The 8,028-nt window shown below is 37.4% G+C and overlaps 2 long non-coding RNA genes across 2 annotated transcripts in view; both read right to left on the bottom strand.

Annotated features, from left to right (window-relative positions):
• LOC113466108 overlaps positions 1-1,649 on the bottom strand; it is a 5,037-nt gene extending 3,388 nt beyond the window's left edge. Inside the window, exon 1 of the long non-coding RNA XR_003390612.1 lies at positions 1,483-1,649. This is a non-coding gene — a long non-coding RNA (uncharacterized LOC113466108). The remainder of the gene's footprint in view (positions 1-1,482) is intronic.
• A 3,122-nt stretch (positions 1,650-4,771) lies between these two features.
• The window catches only part of LOC113466107, a 10,795-nt gene continuing 7,538 nt past the window's right edge, over positions 4,772-8,028 (bottom strand). Inside the window, exon 2 of the long non-coding RNA XR_003390611.1 lies at positions 4,772-5,087. This is a non-coding gene — a long non-coding RNA (uncharacterized LOC113466107). The remainder of the gene's footprint in view (positions 5,088-8,028) is intronic.

Here is an 8,028-nt window from a genome sequence, read left to right as displayed (position 1 = left end):
TCTATCTTGCGCCAGCCTCTTGATTGCCCCGTATGTTGGTATGTTGGTCCATTCCTTGATGTCATCCATCCACGTCCTTCTCTGCCTTCCACGATCTCGTTTCCCTTCTATTCTTCCTTCAATGATTTTGGGTAGGAGTGTTCCATTTGATCCACGGAGTATGTGACCAGCATATCGTAACTTTCTCTTCTTTATCATGGTAAGTAGCTCAAACTTTCTTTTTTGAATTCTTCGCAGAACTTCAACGTTACTAATCTTTTCAGTCCAGCTAATTTTCAACATTCTTCGATAGCACCAATTCTCTAGGGATGTTATTCTATCACTCATCTGTTTGTTGAAGGTCCATGCTTCGCTACCGTAACTGAACACTGAGAACATATAGGTCACATTATTCAACACGTCAAAAATAAAATCCCCCCCACCTAAGTACCTGCTCCTAATATATATATTATTGGGGAAGAAAAGGAATAAATTGCTAATGTCAAGGGAGAGGGTAGACAAAGAGAGGGATAAAACATACTATCGGTGTTTGTCTAAGGCCAGCCACTCAGTATCAGGTAAACCCGACAGGTACACCTGATCAGATCTGCCTGTCAGGTCTACCTGATGAGCACACACACTATCAGGTTGACCTGATAACCTGCTTTTAAAGGACAAGCACAAGTTCTCACGATTGTTGACTGCGGTTCAGGATGAGCCAATTAAACATGATGGCTAGAGACCTGACAACCTGATAGTGATAGTCTGGCATAATAGGGGTGCTTACCCTACCTCAGAGATGAGAACATTCACTCTGGAATCTGGATATTCTGCGAATCTGCACGCATTCATCCAATCTGTGAAACACTACTGAAGACTGAAGTTCTTACCTGTGAAAATAAGAAAACAGAAAATATGTAAAATTTCCAAAATCCAAAAGTCAGCCCAAAACAATCTAAGGCTGATTGAAAGGCTGACCAAAAACGCTGACCCCGTCTGAACACTGGAATAGGCAAAAAAAAAGAAGATGAAGAAGAAGAACTTGATAATAACTTAGGAACTTAATGAATTTGTAAAAGGTATGACCTCATTCGAAAAATGAGAATTTAATTTTCCACCTCGAAAATCACCTGAAACAAGGACACTCCATGACGTCACAACACAAAGTCCGACCAAAAGAGGGGCCGAAAACGATTTAAAAGATTTGTAGAGAGAAAAAGGTTACAATAAATGGACGAGAGACGAAAGCCGAGGGCAAGGAAAAAGCTCCCAGCACGCATTTAGTGAAGAAATTAACGAATTAATCCCCGGACAATTAACGGAAAGCAAATATGGCACGGGATCCCTTCTCTAATCCTTTCTCTGTAAATATTTTCAGCTCCAAGGTTTGTTCCTTTTTCTTGGGAAACGAGATTTCAGCTGTTTTGTGGAACTATGTCTGTTATTTGGAGACCAAAACTGAGGTGGAGAGATAAGGTTGAGGAAGATTGTGATAATATCTACCTATCATGTGATAATATCTACCTATCTACCTATCATGTATCATGTTTTACTTCCGCATTCTAACATTAGCCAATCACAAGAGACCATGACGTCAGCCAATCACAAGAGACCATGACGTCAGTTATAAAACCATGACGCTAGAAGTCAGAGGAGCGAGAATGTAAAAAGTAGAAAAGATTTTGTGTTTGGTGTAAATTTAATGTTCTACAATAAAAAGGCCAGTTAATTATTAAGTAATGTAAATAAAATAGTGTGTTCTTCATTTATTATTAGATAGAATACAACATGGTGTCAGGTGTGAACCAAGTCGAGCCAAGCCTAAGCCTACTTTGAAAATGTGGTAGAATCTCCACCCGAGTCCCCAAGTCAGTCTGCAACGTGGTAGAATTTCCACCCAAGTCGATCCTTGAGTCCACTGTGAAAACTTGTCATTCACTTCTGGTAGAAAGATGCCTGAGACAGAGACCAAGCCAAATGTGCCCGTGAAAACGTACAACACATCTCTACCCAAGCTAGACCTCAGTGCTTCCAACCTCCAGATAGAGTGGAGCTCATGGCTGTTGCAATATAAAATTTTCCTTAGAGCTACAAACCTTGAATCTGAAAATGACAAGCGTAAAGTGTCATTGCTTTTACATCACATGGGTGGTGAGGTGTTGGAGATTTTTAAATCTTTCAACCTAGACCTTGACAATGTCACCCATGAGGCTCTTGTGAAAAAATTTGGAGATTATTTTAGTCCCAAGAAAAATATCACAATGGAGAGAAACAAATTTTTCAACAAGAAGCAGAACACAGATCAAGGTATAATGGAATTTGTAACAGAGTTAAAAAATCTAGCCAAATCTTGTGAATTCACCGAGACTGATTCCATTATCCGAGATATCTTCATCTGTAACATGAGAAGTGAGTACAACTACATCAAGGAAAAATTGCTTGAAGATGGTGAGTTAACCTTACAAAAGTCTATTGAAATTGCTAAGAGCATGGAAGCTAGTCGACAGCGTGTCAGTCAACTTGATAGCTCAGAACCACAAGTTTTAAAAGTTTCATCAAACCCTAGTCAAAACTTCAGAAGAAGTAGATCCAAGTCAAACCATAGATATCAAGACAAAAATCATGGTAATTCTGATCATCGCAAGTCAAGTCAAGGATCTGTTTGTCAAAAATGTGGTTACAATCATAGATTTAAATGTCCAGCATATGGTAAAACTTGTGCAAAGTGTGGACAGAGGAACCATTTTGCAAAAATGTGCAAGTCTCCAAACAATGTTAACAACATTGAGTCTGAATATTCTGAATGTGGTGACAGCGAGTCAAATCAGTACCAAGACTTCTTTGTGGGAAGTGTTTCAAGTTCCATATGGGAGGTACCAGTGGAGATCAATGGAAATGTTATACAAGCCCAAGTAGACACGGGAAGCCAAGTCAACATCATATCAAGGTATAAGTACAATATCCTTTCTTTAGATTTAAACCTCATTAACTCTTGTCATGATGTAAGGTTAACATCTTATAGTAATGATAGGATACCAATACTTGGAAAAGTAACCCTAGTTTGTAAAGTTCTATCTTGTCAAGAACAACCTATTGATTTTTTTGTTACCTCTGTGGATCAAAGAACTATTTTGGGTTTAAATACTTGTGATAAACTTGGTCTGATTCAGAGAAATTTTGCTACATTTCAGAGTGGTAATAATGGTGATGGTTACAACAAGTTGTTGAGCCAATATGAAAATTTATTTGAGGGCATTGGGCTCTTGCCAGGCACTTATTCTATCCCTTTTGACAAGACAGCGCCACAGCATTTTGATGCTCCTAGAAAGATTCCATTTAAAATTAAAGAGAAATTAAAATTAGAGTTGGAAAAAATGGTGCAGGGGGGAATAATTTCAAGAGTCACTGAGCCTTGCAAGTATACTAGTTCTATAGTTTGTGTTGAAAAAGCTGACAAATCTTTGAGAATTTGTCTAGATCCAAGATTTATTAATCGTTATGTAACTCGTATGAAAATGAATAATATTCCCACTTTGGACTGTTTGGTATCAGAAGTTAGTGGTTCAAAAATATTTTCTGTCCTAGATTGTAAATCTGGTTTTTGGTCATTGAAACTTGATGATGAAAGTGCAAAGCTCACAGCATTTAATACTGAATTTGGTATATTTATGTTCAATCGTTTACCATTTGGGATCACTATAGCTAGTGAAGTTTTTCAGAGTGCCTTGCTAAAATTATTTGGAGACATCCCTGGTCTAAAAATTTATATTGATGATTGTCTTATTTATGCTAAAAACAAAAGTGAGCATGACTCCATTCTTGAGAAATTTCTAGAAAGAGCATCTAAGGTTGGTTTAAAATTGAACAGAGATAAACTGCAACTGGGACAGCCTAGTGTTAAATTTATGGGCCACATTATTAGTAGTGAGGGAATTTTGCCACAAGAGTCCAAAGTGAAAGCAATAGAAAACATGCAGCCACCCACAAATGTGAAAGAATTGCAAAGGTTTTTGGGTGTAGTAAATTATTTGGGAAAATTCATTAAGAATTTAAGTCAAGAAACTGTCAGTTTAAGATCTTCACTAAAGAAGAATGTTCCATGGTGTTGGACTCCCAATCATCAGGCAGAGTTTGAAAAGTTAAAGAAGCTTATTAGCTCTGTACCTGTTTTAACATATTATGACCCTAAAAAACCCATAATTTTATCTGTTGATTCGTCATGTGATTCTATGGGAGCTGTTTTACTGCATGAACAAAATCCTATAGCTTATGCCTCAAAAAGTCTCTCTGATTGCCAAAAAAGATATAGTCAAATTGAAAAAGAATTATTAGCTATTTTGTGGGGATGCATTAAATTTCATAATTATATTTATGGGCATTCAATAACTGTTCATACTGACCACAAGCCATTAATTTCTATTTTCAAGAAAGCTCTATCTGATGTGCCGTGTAGACTTCAACGCATGATGTTGAGGCTGCAAGCATATGACTTGAATGTCATACACATCCCTGGAAAATACATGTATATAGCAGACACATTGAGTCGTGCTAACATTAAAGACAATCACTTACCTGAAGAGACTGATAGGATTTTGGATAGCTTTAACAAAGAACTTAGAGTTCATACTAATTTTCTTGTTCGTTCTATTAATGTTACAGACCAGAAACTTGAACAAATTAAGTCCAATACTGATAATGATCATGTCTTGAGTAAAGTCAAAGGATATGTATTGGATGGATGGCCAGCACAGAAAAACAAGGTTGAGGACACAGTACGCAAATTTTACAATTTCAAGGATGACCTGCATGTGATTAATGATATTGTATTCAAAGGAAGGAGCCTAGTCATTCCTACCAGTCTCCAGAAAGAGATGCTTGAAAGAATGCACATCGGTCATTTGGGAATAAGTAAGACAAAACAACTAGTTAGAGGATCAATCTATTGGCCCGGCATGAATGAGGACATCAGTAACTTTATAGAAAACTGTCCAGTCTGTTTGAAATATGCAAAATCCAACTGTAAGCAACCAATCTTGCCTCACAATATTCCTGATCTTCCGTGGCAGAAGTTAGGTATGGATTTATTTCAATTTGATTCAAAAAATTACCTCATCATTGTCGATTACTATTCTCAATATTTTGAAATTTGTCCTGTAAATTCTTATAATGCACAAACTGTTGTCACTCAATGCAAGAGTATATTTAGTCGTCATGGAATACCTTGCCAAATTCTGTCTGATGGTGGTCCTCCATTCAACTCATTCCATTTTAAGGATTTTTGTAAATCATGGGATATTGAGCATATTTTTTCCAGTCCATACTATCCCAAATCTAACGGTTTAGTTGAAAGAACAATAGGATCAGTTAAGAATATTTTTAAAAAATGTAAAGAGTCCAATAGAGATGTTTATTTAGGAATTTTGAACTTTAGAAATACACCCAAAGCTAATGATATTAGGTCACCAGCTATGTTATTGATGTCAAGACAATTGAGGTCTAATCTACCTGTTTCACATAGCTTACTTAAACCTTGTCCTGTCAACAGCAGGGAGGAAAAAGTTAAAATGCATCACAAACAATCTAAAATGAAACATTATCATGACAGGAATGCCAGAATGTTACCTAAAGTAGGGGTAGGTGATAAAGTAATGTTCAAAGAGAATCCTAAGGCTAACTGGGTCCCAGCAACCATTGTTGAGGAAGTGATTCCTTGTCGTAGCTATAAAGTCAAAACACCTGAAGGTGTAGTTTATCAAAGAAATCGGGAACACATTTTAAAAACTCCTGTTTCAAGATTTTCACGACCTGAAACTCCACATCCTCAACGCAGTCTTAGATTTGATGACAATAATGTTAGTGAGAAAATGCCACCTCTACGTCCTAGGAGCATTTTGAGAAAACCTAGCCGGTTTAATGATTTTGTCATGGAGGGCTCAAGCAAAAGCTAAAGCTTTTCTTTTGTAAAAGGGGACATGTGATAATATCTACCTATCATGTGATAATATCCCGTAGATAACTACATACGAGCAAGATGGATAAAAATCAAAAAGGAAATATAGGCAACAGTCATTAAACAGCTAACGGTATACAGAGTTACATTTATCGTACAAGCGCGCTCTCTACATGATGTCGTAAAGAGTTTAACGCCAAAACACAATATACAATAAAAATAAAACACACTGTTAATAGAAGACGATCAGACATTATATTTAAATCTCATAGGGTAGTCCGTACTTGAGTATGTATTATAGAGTTGGACGCTTTCCATTAATATCTTCATGCGGATTTAGTACAAAGTGTTACTTGCTCTCACTAAATACTCTTAACTGTATACACAACAGTTATGTTGACGACCGTAGTCACCCTTGCTACGACAGCTGTACTGCGATTTTATAGTGACAGTCGGTAGCAAGGATTCTGGATACAAGACGCCACACTGGAATATAGTCTGGAGAAACAACGGTTTTAGTATGTATTACACCGCTTGGAGCATCTTGTTGAGAATATTAACGGTATTTGATATCTCTAATAGTTCGGACAATACAGCTTTTGACCGGAGGTCGTGAATGTCTTTTTATTGACTATACTTGTCTTTCAACTTGTTAGTTAGTTAAATCTTAGCAGGTGTGTCTGATTGATCTATCAACTCCGTATAAATGCCTTATAGGCGGTAGATCACCGCACCACTTGGAGGGTGAGACAACGAGTAGAGACTAGTCCTGGTGAACTGTGGAGTATGCATAGCAATCAGGTTGGGAGCGCGCGATAGGCTACTGTTGCTCTCTATTACAAGGTTAACGGCAGTAAAAGAAATCTAAAGTATGTATGCTGCCGCTGCCCAATTGTGAAGTAAAGTGGCCTGCTAACAAAACTGAGACCTTAAGGTCAATGTATTGATATAGATCCTACACGCAAACAACAACTATATAGCACAGTTGGAATCACGTACACTGATTACGGTAGGGATCCAACAATGCTCAGGAATCAACTCTAGTTTCGTGGTACCTACATGTACTTGGCCGATGATATTTCGTTAACGCTAGTTCCCTGTATCTCTTCCTTATTCACACTCTCAATAGGGCACATTCACGCTCTCATATGGCACTTATTTACTACAACTCAAATATATACTGTCAATATTGACCTACAACCTCCATTGGACCTGGAGGTTCAGTAGAACTACTTCCTTGCGTATGAGGAGAGCCATGTCCTAAAGAGGACTCTTCGATGCCTCTGTTGAAATAAGTTCTACTTCTGGATAGACGTGTTGGACTAGGAACCTATTTGTTTTAATTTCTATAGGTAAATGGACTCAAAGGTGGTCTCTTAATCAATGTTATTTACACAACGGTCAGTTTCGATATTAGTCGCTCACAAGTCGTGATTCTGTCACTACGACCGATTCGCCGGTTATAACTGAAAAATAAAATCTAAAGTCACTGAAAGAGAACCTTCCGGATCAGCACTAAGAAGTCACAAAATTTGTGGTACAGAAAGGCGTAACCAAAACATCCATCTTCCGCCACTTCACTTTGGTAGGTGCCACGGATACGCAGAATGTTCACCGCTGTAAAAGGACGACATATATAGGATTGTACTATTGATAAGGACACGATAACTACAAAGGTTCTACGGAAAGGATTCTGAATTTAACTAATGTGAGAAAGTTTTTTAGAAATACTGCAAAATCACTATGGAACTGAAAAGCTGTGAGAGGACAGGAATGGATACATGGTCTTTACGGTGGAAGAGGTATCGATGACAATATAAGATAGATTATTATTTACTACTTGTGTGATAAAAATAAATGTAACTAATTGACCGGAAAAATAACATCTTGTAATTTTTGTTTTATAAATGTGGTTTGTGTTTTAGAAAAAAGATGAAAAAAAATGGTAGAGCGAGAGGAGGAGACTGAAAAGGTCGCGAGTACCAAAATACTTGAACTGGAAGTACCAGAGAACACTAACCGACTGCAGTACCAGAGAACACTAACCGATTACTGTCTTACGCCTTCATTTTTGTACTATGTACTATCCATCTATCCAT

The sequence above is a fragment of the Diaphorina citri genome, unplaced genomic scaffold, assembly GCF_000475195.1.
Source record: "Diaphorina citri unplaced genomic scaffold, Diaci psyllid genome assembly version 1.1 scaffold213, whole genome shotgun sequence".
Taxonomy (NCBI): Eukaryota; Metazoa; Arthropoda; class Insecta; order Hemiptera; family Psyllidae; genus Diaphorina; species Diaphorina citri.
This window is presented reverse-complemented; position numbering and strand designations above follow the sequence as displayed.